The sequence below is a fragment of the Pinus tabuliformis genome, chromosome J (genome assembly GCF_031772625.1).
Source record: "Pinus tabuliformis cultivar Carrire ecotype Pingquan chromosome J, CPIR1, whole genome shotgun sequence".
NCBI lineage: Eukaryota > Viridiplantae > Streptophyta > Pinopsida > Pinales > Pinaceae > Pinus > Pinus tabuliformis.
The window spans coordinates 1,579,099,507-1,579,118,681 of NC_142295.1; the positions used below are offsets into that span (position 1 = coordinate 1,579,099,507).

General features: G+C 39.0%; 1 pseudogene; it reads left to right on the forward strand.

Annotated features, from left to right (window-relative positions):
- Positions 1-404: 404 nt before the first annotated feature.
- The window catches only part of LOC149233518 (serine hydroxymethyltransferase 3, chloroplastic-like), a 61,780-nt pseudogene continuing 43,009 nt past the window's right edge, over positions 405-19,175 (forward strand).

Consider the following 19,175-nt stretch of genomic DNA (forward strand, 5'->3'; position numbering starts at 1 on the left):
TTGACTCAAGACCCCCTAAGACTCAGACTCTAAGGAAAAAACAAAATCAAACTTAGACTAGCACCAACCTTTATCATCAAGCTAGTATGAGAAATTTTGGCATTAGAATTCTTAAGTGATAACACCAAGAATGGAACAGAAAACTTAAGTAAGTCTATGAAATATTGAACAACGAACTAAATCAAATGCAAACACACAACGAATAATGGAGCCAGTAATCTTCGTTCAATGTAATAAGTATTAACCACAGTTATAAGGGAACAACAATTGCAGTTGTAATGGAACAGTGATCTAAATGAATGGCAATCACAATTATAGGTAAACCATGGCTAAATGAACAACAGTACCAATTTGTAAATGAACAGCAATGTTAATCTGTAAAGGAACAACAATGTTATACAGTAATGTCAATCTGTAAAGAAGCAGCAATGCGATATGATTTCAGAATGAACAGCATAACATTTCAGTTGCAAATTATAACCTCACTATTCAAGTATGAATTGAATATAACAGAGCCGGTAAATGAAATGTCAAGGAACGACAGATTACTGATTGAAGCAAGTAAAATAAATCAAACCACAAATGACTTGTAATCAAAAAATAATGGTACAGAAAGCAAGTGATCCACTAGGGCCAGGCCCTTAGCCACCAGGGACGCACTGCTGTGGTTACTCCAGAATCACATAACGGAACAGCAACAAATTTTATGTATTAATCATGAAAACAGAGTTACAGTAATCGCTCTTTAAAGAGATTCGATGATCAAAGTTCAGTTTGCAACGACAAATTCTATAAAACAACAGTGTTGTCCCTTTTTATAGTGGCCAGGCAGAAATACCAAAGACACAGATATTCTTAAGGTAGCGATCCCTCGTGATCAAAGGATCCTGAGGGATTCGCCATATCGTTATCCTTCAATTATCTCTTCGTCCTCTTGCGTTGATATGGCGTTTCTTCTTCCTTTTCCTGGATTATGCGCTCCGATCTGGATTGCCTCGTCTGGATGCGGTTCCCTGTCAAAGGGACAACAATTGGTTTTGCCTTGTCTTTTCCTCTAAAATGGCGATCTGCCTGTTGGCCGAATAAATCGTTCTTGCAGACAAGACTGATCTCCCTAGTATCTACAAATATCTAGCGACAAGCAGAACAAATCTACCTTTCTCTAATATTGTGATTTATAAATAAAAACCAAGAGGTGTTTTAGACCCTACCTTAAGTCCAATGCTAGTTTGTGGCAACGATGCTTCGACCGTCCGAATGAGTTTCCTTTTGAGAACCTGCAAACACAAACAAGCACACATCAAATAACACCTGCATAGCTAATATAATAAATCATATTCATCATGGTGATCAAGGAATCCATGAAATAAACCATACAAGACAGCTTATTGAGAAAAATAAACTTGATTATATTAACTTTGAAAATAAGAAGAAACTTTACAACCTTTGGTGCCTTGATGTTGTACAAGCTCCTCCCAGGGTCCAAGCAAGAATCTCCTCTACTTTGACAAGCCTCACACTCTTCCCAATAAGATCAAAAGGTATGCAATATCTCCTCTCAAGCTCAATTAGGAAGTTTAAATTCCAACAGCATTTACCCTCAAAAATATTCAACTTTCAACCTCCTCAGTCACCAGCCCAATGCCTCATTTTATAGTGCAGAGGAAGGAAGTTACATGTCCACCTATGAAGGGATAGAGTCCTCCTTCAAAGGGATAAGCTCCTCACATCAAGGGGTTAGCTCCTTTAGGTATGGGATGCATGAACCTCAAAGGAGCGAACTTGCCACCTCAAGATTCCCTCTAGAAGCTTCTAGAAATAACCCAAAGTGAGTTTTTAAGAATATACTTGCACCTTTTAGAATTTTACAGGGGTCCGCACCCATTACACAGAAACAGAGCGGGCAGGTCCACAGGGGACATGACCAGTGGGTGTGGGACCGCAGGCAATGCTAAGAGAAAGTAAGGAACCAGAGTTTTAGGGATTTTTAAGGGCTTTCTCTCATTTTACAAGGCTTGACATGAAGAGTTGAGGTTTAAGACTTGCATAGGAGGAAAGTATGAGTGGTGATAGACTCACACTGACTGCAGAATGTCATGGTGACAATATTTTGTGTAATAGATTGCCCCCAAAAGTGTGAAGTCTATAATAGATGAGGATAGTATTTGTCATCTAAGAAGAGTGAAGTACTTTATCATTTCGAGGATCATCCTGTGGAGAGCCTGGTTGGAACCTGTAAAAACATTCAATACAAAATATATATATGTGATCATATCATTGCTAAGGTAGGCATTCCCATACTCAGACCAAAACTGACTAGAAAACTAACTAAACTGCTCTGATATAGGAATGATCTCGTAATACATCACAAGTATAGACATATGTAGACACAATATGGACGCAGCCATCTGTTTATGAATAGTCCATTGTATAATGAATAACAAAATTCCTCGCAGCCTGGATGGTGGAAACTAGATCCAGGGTCTTTATTTCTACTTCCCGAAATAGTACGATTCTATCCATGTGAATGAATGTGTCGAAGTCGAACATGGTAGAAACCACTTGATTACCAGTCAATGATGTAAACTGTTAACAAGTGTGAGAGAAACCACCAGTAATGTAAATGGATCTCAAATTACTCAGTACAATCCATGAAATGTGAATAGATGAGTTGATGTCGAACATGTCACGGAATCCTTTGATCGAAGGTCAATGATGCAACCTATTGTCAAAGGCGAGAAACCTGCCATTGAGGCATGCAGATTCTAAGGTACTGACAATTTCTAGATCATCTTTCTAGATAATGAGCTAAAGTCGATAGAAAGCGATCCGCCGTAGGCAAGCCCACAACACGAAATCATAGATCAAGTTTGAAGAAATATGTTTGCAATGACTAACTCAGGGATGGTCAAGATGGATGATAGATATTTTGCAAATGAATGGTTTATTTGAACTGACCTCTTGAACACATAACGACACTGCAGATGGTTTGGTGACAATTGACCCAAAGCTAATACCCAGAAACTGGCTAAAGACTTTCAATATGGTTTGATTAACTGTTAGGCAAATGATTTCCAAACCCAGGTGAAAAAAAAGTGTCGTGTTCAAGAGTGGTTGAAGCTTTTCTGAGACACAAAGTATAACAAACAGGTTCATTTTTCTCTCTTTTCCCCCACCATTTCTGGCAAGTACCTCTTTATTTTTTATAAGCTTGAGGAGGATAACGTTTGCTTGATTATAAGCTCATCCTTCGGATGAGTCCAACTTAGTTGAAAATTTGAACCCTAAGAAGGAGTGGTCCGTTCTTGTTTGAAATTGAACAAGTCCTTTACTGTTAAATTTTAACGAGTCCAGTATAGGAGAAACTCCGCATTTTTCAATTTTAGGGAGTCAGAAGAAAAACTTAAGAAAACTCCATGGTTGTCCTTTTTCGTAAATTTGTGTCTCACAAGCCCAAAAAAAGTATAAAATAATACTTGAGAGAACCGCTTGACCATTACGATCAAGGAGTAATTTTCATAATTAGTGTCTTCGATCCGAAAAAGTAAAAAAGCAATCAAGGACACGTCGTTTTATAACCAATATCGAACTTGAAACGACAAAAGCCCGGCAATCCTTTCATGTTTATACGGTCAGAAAAGAGCTGTAAGTGGACCGTCATTTTAATTCTATTTTAACGAGATTAAAAAGAAAAACTCGGCAATCTTTTCATATTTTACGAGTCAGAAAAGAGCTTAAAGAGGACTCTAATGTTTTTTTTTGTTGAAAATGATCAATTTCTCCTGAAAAATCCAATATTTTGCACAAAAACTCAAACATTACTCATACCTGTTTAAAATAAATAAAAATGCATCAAAAAGTTACCTCTTTAAAGTGAAAAATAAACAAATTAAAAATTCATTTATTCAAAAAAGCTTATAAAAAGGGTTTTTGTAAATTCATTTTTACCGTTTGACTTCACAGAGAAAAGAGAGCTTTTGGGTAAGAAGCTTCCTGTGAAGATTGCGGAAAATCTGTCCGTTGGAATCGAAAACCGTCACCTCCAGGTAATCCACATCACTTTAATCTTGCATTTCAACCATTTGAATTTTGTTTTTAGGCTTCCACTTTGATTTTTTAAAGAAAAATTAGTTTAAAAGACCACTTGCGGGGGTCCGCAGGCGCAATGTGCGAAACCTGCGGACCCCGACTTTTTCCTACAGAGGAAAGAGCCAGGGGCCCGCACCTACTGCTTGGGTAGAGTGAGGACCTACACACTGTCCCTAACTGGAGAGTGCAGACCCCACGACATAGGTTTTACAACTTCAATTTTTTCAATTTCCACCCAAAAACTTTGAATTAAAATGTTCTAATCCGCCCTTTTTTACAATGTAGGATATACACAATGCTCATTTGGCGGGAATGGGAGCACGAAGATGTGGACCTTGCCGCAATTAATCACCAGCCCTCAATAGATGCATTGAGTGCATGCGGGCTATTTAAATTCTAGGCCATACCTGGCATGAGGGCCCAAGTAGACATTTTACAGTGGCTGGTGGACAGATGGAATATACAAGACCAGTGTTTCATTATTGGTGGCCACCGGCTCGAAATAGAGCTAGAGGGCATTTACTTCTTGACTGGTTTGCCTAAGAGAGGTGAACGATTATCTCTATTCGGGACTAGGCCAGGTGGCCAATCTGTCAATAGACTCTGACTAGAGTTTTGTAATGACCAAACAAAGGACAAAGGGATTGATATCAAAAATATTTCCCGTCCTGAACTCAAAGTGATTTCATTTACTATCACTAGAATCTGCGGAAGCGCGGCACTGCATGTAGCTACCTGATCCCAAATGCGAATGGCAGTAGACTGTTATCGAGGCACCATCTTCAACTGGTGTGAAGCTGTGTTGGCGAATGTAAAAGGCCAACTGAATAGAGCAAAAAATAGCCAACTAAAAAACTTTGGATATGGTTACTTAGTTGTGAGCTATGGTCTAGAATGGGTCTCGATGTTGGTCCCACAACATCTTTCTGTTGGAGCTGGACTTCCCCGAGAGCCTAAGCCGATGCGTTGGGTTGCAGTTATGGCTCGTCATCCTGAGGAGGGTTCAGAGGTTGTTCGATTTCCTCCTGAGTATTTTCGTTGGTTGGAGAACCAACTTTTCGCGATTCAGGATTTGCGTTATGCTGGGATGGATTATCGTGGTGACCTAGACATGACTCTTCCACCAGGACAGCAATGGGATGACTCAAGTAAAATCATTCTCAACATTTTCTAAGTTTTATTTTATTTATTTATTTATTTATTTTTATTTATTTTTTTATTTATTTATTTTTTCTTTTTAAATCGTCCAAAACTGATAGTAAAAAGTTTCAAATGCATATGTGGGTCCACGGCGACTAGCCACTCTCTGGCCCTATGAGAGGAGACACCCAACTGCAGCAGTACCGGCCCCACGGGACAAATCTACAGAGACCCTGACCGAATTGGAAAACCGTCGAGAGCGTTTGACAGCAGATATTCCAGAGACTAGCATAGATGACATTCCTCTTAGGTTACAGCACTATGTAATTGGGGTCCCAGGACCTTTCAGGAGGTTCCTTTGTAGGGTGGCCCAAGCAGTGGTTTCTTATCGTGATCATCACCAGTGATAGGATGATCGCCTTTTGTAGACTCATATGACATTTTTGCTTTTTTTACTATCATTTTTGCTGATCATAAGGCATTTTTCAACCTATGATCGAAGACGATGTATATTTGACACACTTCTATGCTATGCTATATCACTATTGTTGGCTATCTTGTAAAACATGTTATGGAATGTTTTTAAATTTACTGTTTGATTATTGAAAATGTCTATTTAACATTCGAGAAGAAATTGCATCTGCTAATGTATTTAAATATCTTGGAATATGCTGATATTTAATGTAGTCAAATTCACGTTCCAAGAGACGAACTCTCAAAAATAATCTTAACAACACTAGATTTCTAATGGCATAAACTCTATTAAGTTGCAATACAACGAGTTCAGAATCTAACCTCACAATCAAACTCTGAATCCAAAATGAGATGGATTCAGATAATAACTCAATCACTGCACTATACTTAGCAATGTTGTTCGTTGTTTGACCGAGGCTTACCTCATGCATAAACTCATCAGAGGGTGAATAGATAACCCAAGCTACAAAAGAAATGCTCCTTGTATTACGACAAGCACCATCAACGAAACCAATGTATGTTTGAAGAGACGTCGACATCTGTAATATCAAGAGTGAAATCAAGATAAGCAGGAATAATGATAAAAGCACTCTCTAAACTAAGCACACTTTTCTAATCTAAAACACACCAGCTAGAAAGAAAACTAATCTAATTAAAATCTCCACACCTAGATTTAAGCATAATATCTCTTCAGATAAAGACCATTTCTGGGTTTACCCAAAGAGACACCGTCAAAATCTACCAATTCATAGGCCCCTTTCGCCAACTTTCGCTTAACAATAAAACCATGCCACATAGGTACAAATTTCCAGTGCCTAGCTCATCGTTTGCTTGATCGTATAGTAAGACTAGGTCTCCTTCCGAAAAATTATGAGGTGTAACATTTCGATCGTACTGAGCTTTAATTCGTTTGGCATGAGTTTCGATTGCTAGTGCAGCATCACGTCGATTCTTATCTAGCTGAGCTAAGTACAATAAACGTTTCTCCTCTTCGGAAGTGGCTGGAAATAATTCTATGGCTATTTGCAATGACAGGATTTCGCATTCAATGGGTAACACAACTTCCAAATCGTAAACCAGTTGGAAAGGAGTGAAACCAGTTTATGTTTTTACTAAGGTTCGATACGCCAAAAACACTGAAAATAACATGTTATGTCAATTCGACCTATGAATACCAATGATTCGTCGGATCATAATGACTAGAACTTTGTTGATGGCTTCAACCAGACCATTAGCCTGCGGGTAATATGGAGTAGAACTATCGTGACGCAAGCCAAGTTGATCTCTTAGTTCAGTCATCATAATTTTTCAAAAATGACGCCCATGATCAGTGATAATCGCCCTTGGAACACTGAATCTAGTAATTATATGATTGAAAATGAAAATTGCAGCAATTTCGCCGTCTGCTGAAAATGTAGGCATCGCCTTGGCCCACTTGGTAAAATAATCTACCGCAAGGATGATATACGCATGCCCCCCAGTCGAGTGAGGGTTACATGTAATAGAGTCGATACCCCACTTTGCAAAAGGACCGACGGCAATTATAGGGTGGAGAGGAGCAAGTGGAGCACGCATCTTTCGATCAAAATTTTGACAATTGTGGCATTTCCGGACCGCGTAAATACAATCTTTAAACAAAGACGGCCTGAAATAGCTAGCGCGCAATATCTTTTGGGATGTGGCATACCCAGACATATGACCGCCACATGCTCCAGAGTGACAGTCATTTAGAACCTTTTCTGCTTCTTCATGAGTTAAACAATGTCAGAAAACAAAGTCCACCCCACGACGATAGAGTGTATCTCCAATGATTTTATATTGTTGGGATTGGAAACGTATTTTGAGTCGCTGAGATCGTGAAATTTCAGGCCGAAAATATTGGGTTTGGAGATAAAAAATGATATCTCCATACCATGGATCAAGAGTGCTGATAAGAAACAAGGATTCGTTCGCAATGGGTTCTTCCGCCACAGTTTCAGTATCAGCACGCGGGAAGTCACACATCAGTTCTGCAAAAACTAAAGATTTCTTTGACTTGGATTTTTCAAATTCCAAGTCAAATTCTTGCAGGATAACAATCCATTTGGAATACTTGCCCCCTAGAAATTGTTTGGTCAAAATATAGATCATAGGGTTACAGTCAGAAATTACGGTAGTTTTGCGTAGTAAGATGTAATGACGAAATCTTTGGATAGCTTGAACAGCTGCCAAGGCCAATTTCTCCACATGTGAATATTTTAACTCAGTCGGATTCAAAGTTCGACTAAGATAGTAAATCGCATGTTCACTAACGAATTCATCTTCCTGAATTAACACCATCCCGATGGTGGAATGAGAAGCGGCGAGATACAAGAAATAATCCTGGTTGTAGTTGGGAGGATGCAATAACGGTGCATGGGTCAACGCGTGTTTAAGTGCATCAAAAGATTTGTCAGCTATCTCATCCCAAAAGAATGGAGTATTCTGTTTCAACAACCTGGTAAAACCCTTTGTTATGTCGGCGTAGTTAGGAGTGAATCGACGTAAAAAGTTTGCTTTCCCTTGCAAACTTTGGAGTTGGCGAAGAGTTGAAGGAGGAGGCAATTTGACAATAGTTTCAACCTTCGAGGGATCGACACAAATGTCGGCTTTCGAAACAACAAATCCAAGTAAACGACTCGTTTCTATACAGAAAACACATTTGTGTGGATGCAACCTAATTCGATAATGCCTACATCTCATAAAGATTGCTCGTAAATGAGTGAGATGATCGGCTCTACGCAATGAATGGGCAGGTAAATCATCGAGATAAGGTTGCACAATGTGCTTGATGTCATGAAACGCATAAGACATAGCTCTTTGAAAAGTTTCTCCAACGTTTTTCAACCCAAAAGGTAATTTGCAATAAGCGAATGTCCCCCATGGACAAATAAAAGCCATTTTTGGTTGATCAACAGGTAGAATGTTGATTTGATTGTAACCAGAAAAACCATCCATAAAGGAGAAAATTTCACTGCCGGCACAATCATCAATGATTTGATCGATATAGGGAGTTGGGTAATTGTCTTTGGGACAAGCTCAATTAATATCCCTATAATCGATACATATTCTTATCATTCCTTGCTTTTTGTTAACAGGAACATGTTGTGGCCACCAACAACCCCCCTCTTTGTTTGGTATTAGTGATAACACCAAGCAAATGGGGACCCTTAATAAAAATCCAAAAAACATTTTATCAAAATTTTTGTATTTTAACTCCCTAAAGCTGTATCGCATCGCGAGAAGAGAGTGAAACATTTTCCTATGCGCATAATAAGCTGCGAAGAAGCGACGCGAAATTCATCACATCGCATATATTATGAAGCACTCTTAAATGAAAAAACTTAAGGAATCTCCGACGGCCGATATGCGACGTCGCATATCGCAACATCGCATAAGCAGCACATAATAATTGGATGACTAAGCGCGATTTGCGATTTGCGATCTGCGATATTGCGATCTGCAATGTTGCGATCTGCGATGAATGTGATCATCAATTCTTGCGATGACACATCTTAACGACGCGATCCTCGATACTACAATGCGAGTCACAGAAATCACCCATCGCAAGATTTCCTCGGCACAGTATTCAAGGAAAGCTGTCTGTAGACCAAAATTGGGCGTGCGCCTTAAAAGAAATTAATGATTGTACGCCAAAGTATCCAAGAAGGATTGTGTTGTGTTTTTCGAAGAGTCAGTTCATTATGGGTGTCATGATTATGCATTCATTAGAGCTTAAAGCTTTCATGTCAATCTTTTCATCATTTACTCTTTTCCTTTGCGTAAACTGTAAGACAGCAAATAACATAAAGCAATGTGCAGGAAACATCTAAGGAAAAGGGGAAAGCGTCAATGCTCGGAGAACAGAGAAGAGATGCCTTCACAGACGGATGCCGCATGCAACGGGACCATAGATTCCAGAGTATCACTCAACAGATATTGATGTCAATAGGCCATCCAAAACTCAGAATCAAAGGCGCACAAAAGCAGCAAGTTTGCAAAAGATCCTGAAGCTTATGACCAGTAAAGCAAAAAGAAAAAAAGCGCTAAAGAGGGAAAACGCACCAGAAAAGCCCGGAACAAAGAACGGAGGCAGTTTTCAATACAGAAAACTGTTCAGAGAGCAAAGTCCCTAACTTATTCAGTCATTCGCAAGGCCGGAAACCGAAATAGCAAAAGCAGAATCAGTTTGAGAGAAATTTGGGTTATTACCAACTATACACAGTGAATACACCAAGCCAGAGGAAGATTTTCGAAAATATCTTCTAGTTTACCAGAAAGTGGTGCCAGCGCTTGTTATTTCTATTTTCGTAGCTCAAACGAAAGGAGAAGACGACCAGCCGACTCTTCCCAAGCGAATGTTGCATGCTTACAGCACTAAGGAGCAAATACAGAAACGGTTAGGAATTAGATTCAATTTTTAGAAATAATTTTGCTTTAGTAGAAGGGCGGTCATTTAAAACCGTGTCCTAAATTTATGTAATTAAGATTAATTAGTTAGCAGTATTTAAACCCTTCTCAGGCATTTGGAGAAGGGTCCAGAAATTTGTCAAAAAACTTGTCCTCAGAACATGCACTTTTTCACCCTCAGAGGGGGTTTTTGATGAATGGTTGGATCGAGATTTATCAATGTTTGCATTTGATATCTGCTACTGATGTTGCACTTTTGTACTCTTAGTAGATGTTAGAACAAGTAGAGATAAATCGTTGTTGCTTGAAGCTTATGAGTGGAACCAGTCATAAATGGTACTTTTATCTCTTGACCATTTCTGCTTATATTCTTAAAGTGATATACAGTTTTCAGTTGTTTATATGTTAATGCATGAATGTGTGGGTTACCATTTGGCACTTCTGTACGGTGGAGTCATTTATTTGTGTTTGATATATGAATAACTTATTATGCGATATGTTGTTCATAACTTTTTATGCAAAGTGGTTTATCTTAATTGATTTCTATTCTTATGATAGCTGAATGATCTTTATTACCAGTTATTGTTCGAAATCTCTTTAGATCGCATAATAGAAGAAAGACACCCCGGGTTAGCGTAGATTAGATGTGTTGTTTCTCATTAGATTACAATAGCATAGAGTTAGTTTAGAAGTTTGAATTAAATTAGCTTTAAGTACTCCTAGATCAGCATCATCCAACTCTACACACACACACACCCCTTATATTGGGAAACTGGTCCCATTATCCCTAGTCGGACCCGCTATACCAAACGGATAAGGAGCTGCCAACCAAGGTCCGGACCGGGTGGGTATCCCCCTTGTTGTCGACCCGATTTTCGGGGCTTCAACAGAACAATATGCGATACCCAATCTGTTACGGGAATTGGATAAATGAAACCTGCTTTAAGTAATTTCTCAACTTCTGCTTTAATAGCAGCAGCTTTTCGCGGGTGGATCTGACGCAAACGTTGCTGGACGGGTTTAGCATCCGAGTAAGTTTTGATTTCATGAACAACAATTGTTGGATCAATTCCTGGCATTTCTTCATATGACCAGGCAAACACGTCGCGGAATTCTTGAAATAGGGCCTTATAAGTTTGGAGTTCATTTTCCATACAGGAGGCACCTATATGAATGTTTTCAACAATTCCAGGTTTAACTGAAATGTCAATAGGAACCGTTCGAGAAATATTTCCCAAGTTTAACTCAGAATCAGTATTTTGCAATGGATTATGTGGTCCTTTGACATAATCAGTAGTAAAAATAGATGAAAAATCATTCTGAAAGTGATCAAGCTCAAGTAAGAACGAAGATCGATGATGAAGATCTTCCCATGGTAAGTCATCAACAGACAAAATTTCACGAATCTTCTCATCAGTATGAACAAGCTCGGAAAAATTTGTTGAATATGAGTTTGATGTTGAAAGTGATTCTCCATGGACCACATTCATTATATCAATTTCGGTTGAACAAGGGTCAGAAAATGATTGTACAGCCTAATATGCAATTTCATAGGGACTCAAAGGCATCGCATCACCAAATGAATCCACCTCAGATTCGGAAGGTACGATCCAAGGATCATCATAAACAATAGTGTTTGATGAAATCATGTGAATGGTTGCAGAAGAGGGTGATACATTAGGAGGAGGAAAGGAAAAAGTTCCTAGTAAACCAGAATCTTTAACTAATCCTACTCCAACATCCTTGTAGGGGATAGTTGTTTTACCGACATGTTGTATACTTTCAGAAGAGGCTGGGTCAGATGAAAAATATGTCAGCTGATCTATAGTTACGATCTTTCCATTATGAGGAAACTTTATAAGCCGAAATACCGATGAAACAACAGCAGTCATAGCATAAGACCAACTGCGACCCAAGAGAAGGTTGTAATCTAGAGGGGCATCAACCACTTCCACATCTAGATTAACAATTTTGCCTTCAACCCCTATATGTAAATCCTGTAGAATGCCAAAAGGATGGAACCCACGGCCATCAAAAGCCTTTAGAACCGTCGAGGATTGATTGAGTGTAGGAGAACCAAGCGATCTCCAACACTGAATCGACATAATACACGTAGAAGCTCCCTCATCAATCACAGTCCTAAAGCAAGGTCTATTTTTTACTAACACTGGAATCTGGAAAGCCATTTGATGAGGAAGGTGAGGTGTACTATTTTCTAAATCGAAGATTATAAGGTTCGAGTCCTGAATATCAACAGCTCCTATAGCCGACAATAGCAATTTACGATGTGTTGGGCAAGATTGCAGCACCTCCAAAGTTGACATTGTTGAAGGGGAAATAGCTAAGTCTTCAACAATGTTATAATTCTAAGCAGCTCTCGCATGCGGATTGAAAGCTAACTTTTGAAGTATACCTTTAGCAGGCAGTTTGATTACTAAGTTTGGGTTAGGTTTCTTGATCTGTAGCGGATCAGAACCAGGAGTTGAAGTTGATGGGTTTGAATTAGAAGATTCTGCTTCCTTACCACCAACAAGACTTTTACTACCATAATCTTGTGATCGCGTCGCAATCCTAACATGAGACATCATCATTATGGGTTCTTCTGAGGCATTTGAGGAAGAACCAATCATCTTACTATCTTGATTAGGAAAAGGATCGTTCAAGACAACAGGCATTTGAGAACCTTTGACAATTTTCGCAACCTCAACACGATGAGTGAAGTCTCTTGCAAAATTCTCTTCGTCACAAATGACATAAGGATAGCGAGGTTTACGTTTCTCATCGGTAGATTCAGTTTTATCTGATATCTCTTTCGAATTTTGTTTATTTTTCTTCTTCCCCTTCTTTTTACCGTTGGATTTTGATCTGGTCGTAGATGATTCTACGACATGAATATCGGCAGGAATTTCAGCAGAAGAGTCTCTTGTCGAGGAATCTGGTAAATTTATGATAGGAGAAGAATTCTTTGAAGATTTCTTCTTACTTTTGGTATTAACTGAACCAATCATACCATCAGCGGCATGAGACCCTGAAGGAGCTGCAGTTATTTGATTTTGTTTTGGAAGGTCGGGGATTTTTTCGTGTAAAGTACCCGACTGCGTATAAACGAGGTCAAGGTACTAAGCTTGAGCAATTACTTGCTCTTAAGTAACAACTCCTGCCTTAGCTACATCCTCAATGATTTTAGGTAATAATGATTTAACAAACCGTTCAGCTAAAATTTGATCCGAAATAAAAACTTTCACTAAACGTCGTCGACATCGCCATTCATGAATGTGATCTGAAATATAAGTGGACGTTGACAGTTTTAATGAAGTTAATAATTCCATGCCATTTTCATATTTGACAAGCAACTGAAAATGAGTTAAGAATGAAGTAGCTAGCTGACTAAAGTTATAAAAAGAGGCTCGCGGTAACTCAATGTACCACTTGGCCACAAGACCAATTAGAGTGCGTTGAAAAAGACGTAAACGAATTGAATCATCTATAATGGAGTTAGATGCACACCAGAGGTGATAAGTCATCACATGGTTTGACGGATCCTCTCCTGATTTACCTTCAAACTTTGGGATATCACTGGGCAACTTATTCGGCATTGGCGGCCAAAACGGAAGATAATTAATTGGATCGTTCGTAAGGCACGACAAATCAGGCAAGTCCAAAGTTGCAATGAACGGTAACTGATGGTTAGGGTCTCGAAAACCCTGGGTCATAAGACCAGCCCCAAGAGGAGGATATCCAGGATAACTTGGAATTGGAATTGCATTTGGGATATTATATCCTCCTAGAAAACCAGGATTAACCAGACTGTACTGGGGTTGTTGAGGTTGCTGATAAGTATATCCAGGGTACGGTTGATACTGGTAGACTGGGCTTTGAACAGCAGGACCAAATTGGTACTGTCCCTGGTACGGTTGATAAGTAAATTGAGGTTGACTTGTGACAACCGTACTTGGACCAGGTTGTCCTACAGGCATCTGAACCGAAGTCTGAATTGTAGGTCTAGACTGAGGTAAAGATGCTTGAGGATTTGATGCAGGAACAGTAGAAACCGGAGCTGCCGATACTCTAGAAGTAGGTGGGGTAGATTGAACAGAAGCTGCAGTAGTTGCAGCAGTTGTTTGAGGCGGAGTTCGAGGTGAACTAGGCCCAGACTGATGAGCTACACCAGGTGCAGAAGTTTGAATAGTAGGCTAGACAGGTTGTTGGGTTGAACCAGAAACCAAAGGATGTCCCGATTGAGATGACAACTGCACATTAGGTTGCAAGATCTGTTGAGATTGAGATGGATCCCACACCATGTTCATTCCGGGGTATTGACCCATAGTAGGTTGAACATATTGAGGACCGTAACCGGGTTGAGCGTAGGGCTGATAATTCAAAGGTACATTTCCAGCTCCTTGTACAAATGATTGGCCAGAAGGTGGTTGGTAACCTTGGGTTGGGTACTGACCTGGAGGTTGATAACCTTGAGGCATGTATGAAACTGGGGTTGACCTTGAGGTATATATTGATATTGGGGTTGACCTTGAGGTATATATTGATTTTGGGGTTGACCTTGAGGAATGTACTGTCCCGAAGGAATGTACTGTCCTTGAGGTTGCCCCCCAGGCGGTAATTGAGTACCTTGAGGTTGCCCCCTAGGCAGCAATTGAGTACCTTGAGGTTGCCCCCCAGACAGTAACTGACTACCTTGAGGTTGTGGATTTGGAATGGTACTTGACATCATAAGAATGTCTTCTACACTCAAGTGTTTATTTTCGTTATTACCAGTTGATAGCCCATGTTAAATGGGTTGAGGATATGCTCCTTAAAAAGTACCAGTGAGTGACTGATACCTAGAAGGAACAAAAGGACTGCCATACAAAAATGTTTCCGGTGATTGGGAAAACATGGATGACTGTCTCGACATATTCAAAAGGAGGATAATAACATCTAGGTGTTGGATGAAAAGGAATGCGAGGTGGTGAAAAACTTAGACCCAGATTTTCTAAAAAGTTGGTCAACGAGACGTACCAAGCGTCCCTCCTAGGTGGATTGTAAAAGATTGATTCACACTCCCTAAGTTCTAAAGTTGGTTGATTTTCAGGGATAGATATACCTTCTTCCGGACTAACAAGTTCTTCAATAGAAATAAGTCCAAAGGGAATATTTTGGGTAATGATCCTTCCTACCCTGGGTGAACCAAGACCACTGGAAGTTGGAGAAGCAAATCCTGAGGATGGAGTAGCAGCAGGTTCAATTTCAAGCTTAGAAATTTTAGGTTCTTCAGCTAATTCACTAGTAGAAGAAACACGACCAGTAACTTCAAAAAATGAAATTGATTCGGAAATATACTCTGTTGCTTGAACTTGATAATCAGGATGAACAACTAAAGAATATTCTCTTTCTTCCGGTGACCCAACTCTACTGTCACTAGGAGTTACAAGAGCTCGTAGCCCTTCAAGCTGGCTCGGTGAATACTCGGGAGGTTGCCCCCGTAGTCTGTGGGATTGTCTCGGTAATTTAGCCACAATTAAATATTTTAATTACTTCACATGCAAACAAAGAAAAATATCAATAAAACCACCTAAAGTCTCTAGAGAACCAAACAATTTGAATCACACACCTAAAAATCTAGGAGTTCAAACCACACACAAACAGTAGCTTTCCGTACCGAAAACACTAGTTGATGATTAAATCCAACGTCGCAGAGTTCAATACAGAAAGGGTGGTTGGAACAGTTACTCCGACAACCTGCTTAATGAAACAGACTAGCACAAGTTTCTTTACTAAACCGTCTCGAGCGAAGAGAATGCCCCAGAGAGTCCAAGTGAGTCTAGTCGACGTCTGCTCCAAGTACAGTGGGATCTTCCCTCCACCATCACCTTAGGAAAGAATCCTATAGATTATGGTCACTATGGTTACCAACATAAACAAATATACCTGGGGGAACAGTCTGTGATCCGATACACACGCAAGGGCAGAGTAACAAAGCTCAATCCCCTTGAAGGCTCCTTGACATAATCCAAGGTTTACCAACAAGTGACCCCAGGCTCCTCGACAATGGTCAATCTGAGGTTTACCTTTTTTAATACGTGTATATATTCTATCTTTCCCAATGAGGAAGGATTGATTACCCCACTAGTTCAGATATGATCTCGTGCTTGACTCCTTTAAGAGGAGCTTCCCAGAGCATAGATGTAACAATTGGAATTTATCTCCTACCGCAAGATATAGCTACTTGTTTGTTTTAACTATCTTGGAGAGTTAATTACTCCCTACTCCAAGATACTAGCCTAAGCTATGTTGGTGATAAAGAGCCCTAGAAATAAAAAGATTGCTAGATAAATTTTACTTTAAGCGTTATTTTTATGGTTGTTTCTTAAGTCAAAAGGTATGGAGATGAAACTTTATGGTGTGAAGACTTCACTCCAAAACACTAAAAATGCACCTAAGATGATAAACAATTCTTTTTCTTCAATGAATTTCTAGCTAAAGAAAGAGTTGAGAATGCACTTCTTTGAAAAACAAATCTTTCTTCAACATATAAATTAAAAGAAAAACTTTTTGGTCTTTTTCAATAAACTCAAAACGAGACTTCTAATTATGCTCACGAAAAATATCCCTTTCTTTTCAACATTCAAAAACTACAAAAAACAATTTTTTTCAAAAGAGATTTTAAAATTTCTAGAAAACACTCAAAACTATGAAAAATCTAATCTTGAGATCTACAAATTTCTAAAAACCTAGTTGAAGTAAAAGCTTAAAAAATTTCTTTTTGAGGACATTTTACTTAGTTATTCAGCAAACTAAGGACTAATTCGTTCAGAATAACAAATTAATAAAAAAACACCCAGCTATGTTTTCTTTTTAAAAATGAAATTCAAAACTTTCAAACAAGTTCTTTCAAATCTTTGCAAAGAGAAAACGAGATCTATTCCTCACCAAAGGCAGATTTCACAAATCAGTCAGACTCATTAAGAAGACCAACAAAAACCAGGGTAATCTGAGGTTTCTTAGGCTTCTAATCTCTGAGTTACTACAAAGACCAAGCGAAAATCAAACCAGGCACGCAAAACTTCTAGAAAATCACCTAAAACCAAAATGCTAATGGAACTCACTCACAAGAAGTTTTTGACAAGACACATGCAGATCTGGGCAGAGGCTAAAAAACATAAACAAATCCTAAGTTTAACTGGATGAAAAGATTTTAGGTTTTTCAAAAATTTGACAGGGTCCGCAGGCTTCTGGTATAACCAGATGTGGTACCGCTCTGTGTAGTAAAGCAACAGTGCGGAGATGTCCGCACTGTGTTACAAACAGAACGTGCGGTCCTCTTTCAAAAGCGTGAAAAACAAAAAACAATTCAGAATCTAAAAAACTACCCAATCCCACACACATCAAGAAAAAACCAGAAACAGAGAAAAAGTTTCTCAAGTCAAAGTAAAAGTAAAGGCAAAAAACCAAAATTCAAGTCCCCAGCGAAGTCGCCAATTTGTCGGCCGGATAAATCGTTCTTGAGGACAAGACCGATCTCCCTAGTATCTACAGATATCTAGCGACAAGAAGAACAAGCAAATATACCTTTCTCTAAATATTGTGATTTATAAATAAAAACCAAGAGGTGTTTTAGACCATACCTTAAGTCCACGCTAGTTTGTGGCAACCATGCTTCGACCGTCCGAATGAGTTTCCTTTTGAGAACCTGCAAACACAAAAAAGCACACATCAAATAACACCTACATAGCTAATATAATAAATCATATTCATCATGGTGATCAAGGAATCCATGAAATAAACCATAGAAGACAGCTTATTGAGAAAAATAAACTTGATTGTATTAACTTTGAAAATAAGAAGAAACTTTACAACCTTTGGTGCGTTGTTGTTGTACAAGCTCCTCCCAGGGTCCAAGCAAGAATCTCCTCTATTTTGACAAGCCTCACACTCTTCCCAATAAGATCAAAAGGTATGTAATCTCTCCTCTCAAGCTCAATTAGGAAGTCTAAATTCGAACAGCATTTACCCTAAAAAATATTCAGCTTTCAACCTCCTCAGTAACCAACCCAATGCCTCATTTTATAGTGCAGAGGAAGGAAGTTACATGTCCACCTATGAAGGGATAGAGTCCTCCTTCAAAGGGATAAGCTCCTCACATCAAGGGGTTAGCTCCTTTAGGTATGGGATGCATGAACCTCAAAGGAGCAAACTTGCCACCTCAAGATTCCCTCTAGAAGCTTCCAGAAATAACCCAAAGTGAGTTTTTAAGAATATACTTGCGCCTTTTTTACTTTTACAGGGGTCCGCACCCATTACACAGAAACAGAGCAGGCAGGTATGTAGGGGACATGACCAGTGGGTGCGGGACCGCAGGTAATGCTAAGAGAAAGTGCGGAACCAGAGTTTTAGAGATTTTTAAGGGCTTTCTCTCATTTTTCAAGGCTTGACATGAAGAGTTGAGGTTTAAGACTTGCATAGGAGGAAAGTATGAGTGGTGATAGACTCACATTGACTGCAGAATGTCATGGTGACAATATTTTGTGTAACACTCCCATTTCTTCATTTTCTGCATAAAAAAAGGTAATAATTAGTCATTTTACGTTACTCAAAAATCTCTTTAACTTTATCATAATCTTTCATCATATGCCCATCTCATAATGTAAAGAAGTTATGAATTAAAGGAAAAGATAACGAAATAAGTGGCAATTACATACCTTTTCTAATGCTCAATAATTGTAATCAATCTAGTTTTTTGTGTGATCAATAGAGAAGAGCAACATCTCCTATGGTTTGTGTGAGTTAATTATTGTGTTTCTCCTCTCTGCCTTTCCAATGTTTTGGAGTCAAATATGACCAGAGCATAAGGCCTCTGTGCAGTTTTGACCATCCAATCAACGCATCAATTTTGGGTTGTTTGCCGAAATGGTCCTCACCTTTCAGTTTTCCATGCAAAGATCTATGGCTGGGCTTTCGCCAGGCTCATGCATCTGAAAGGGGGAATTAATGAGATGGAGAGATTAAGGAAGGCATTTAAAAAAAAAAACATACTTCATATATTTTTG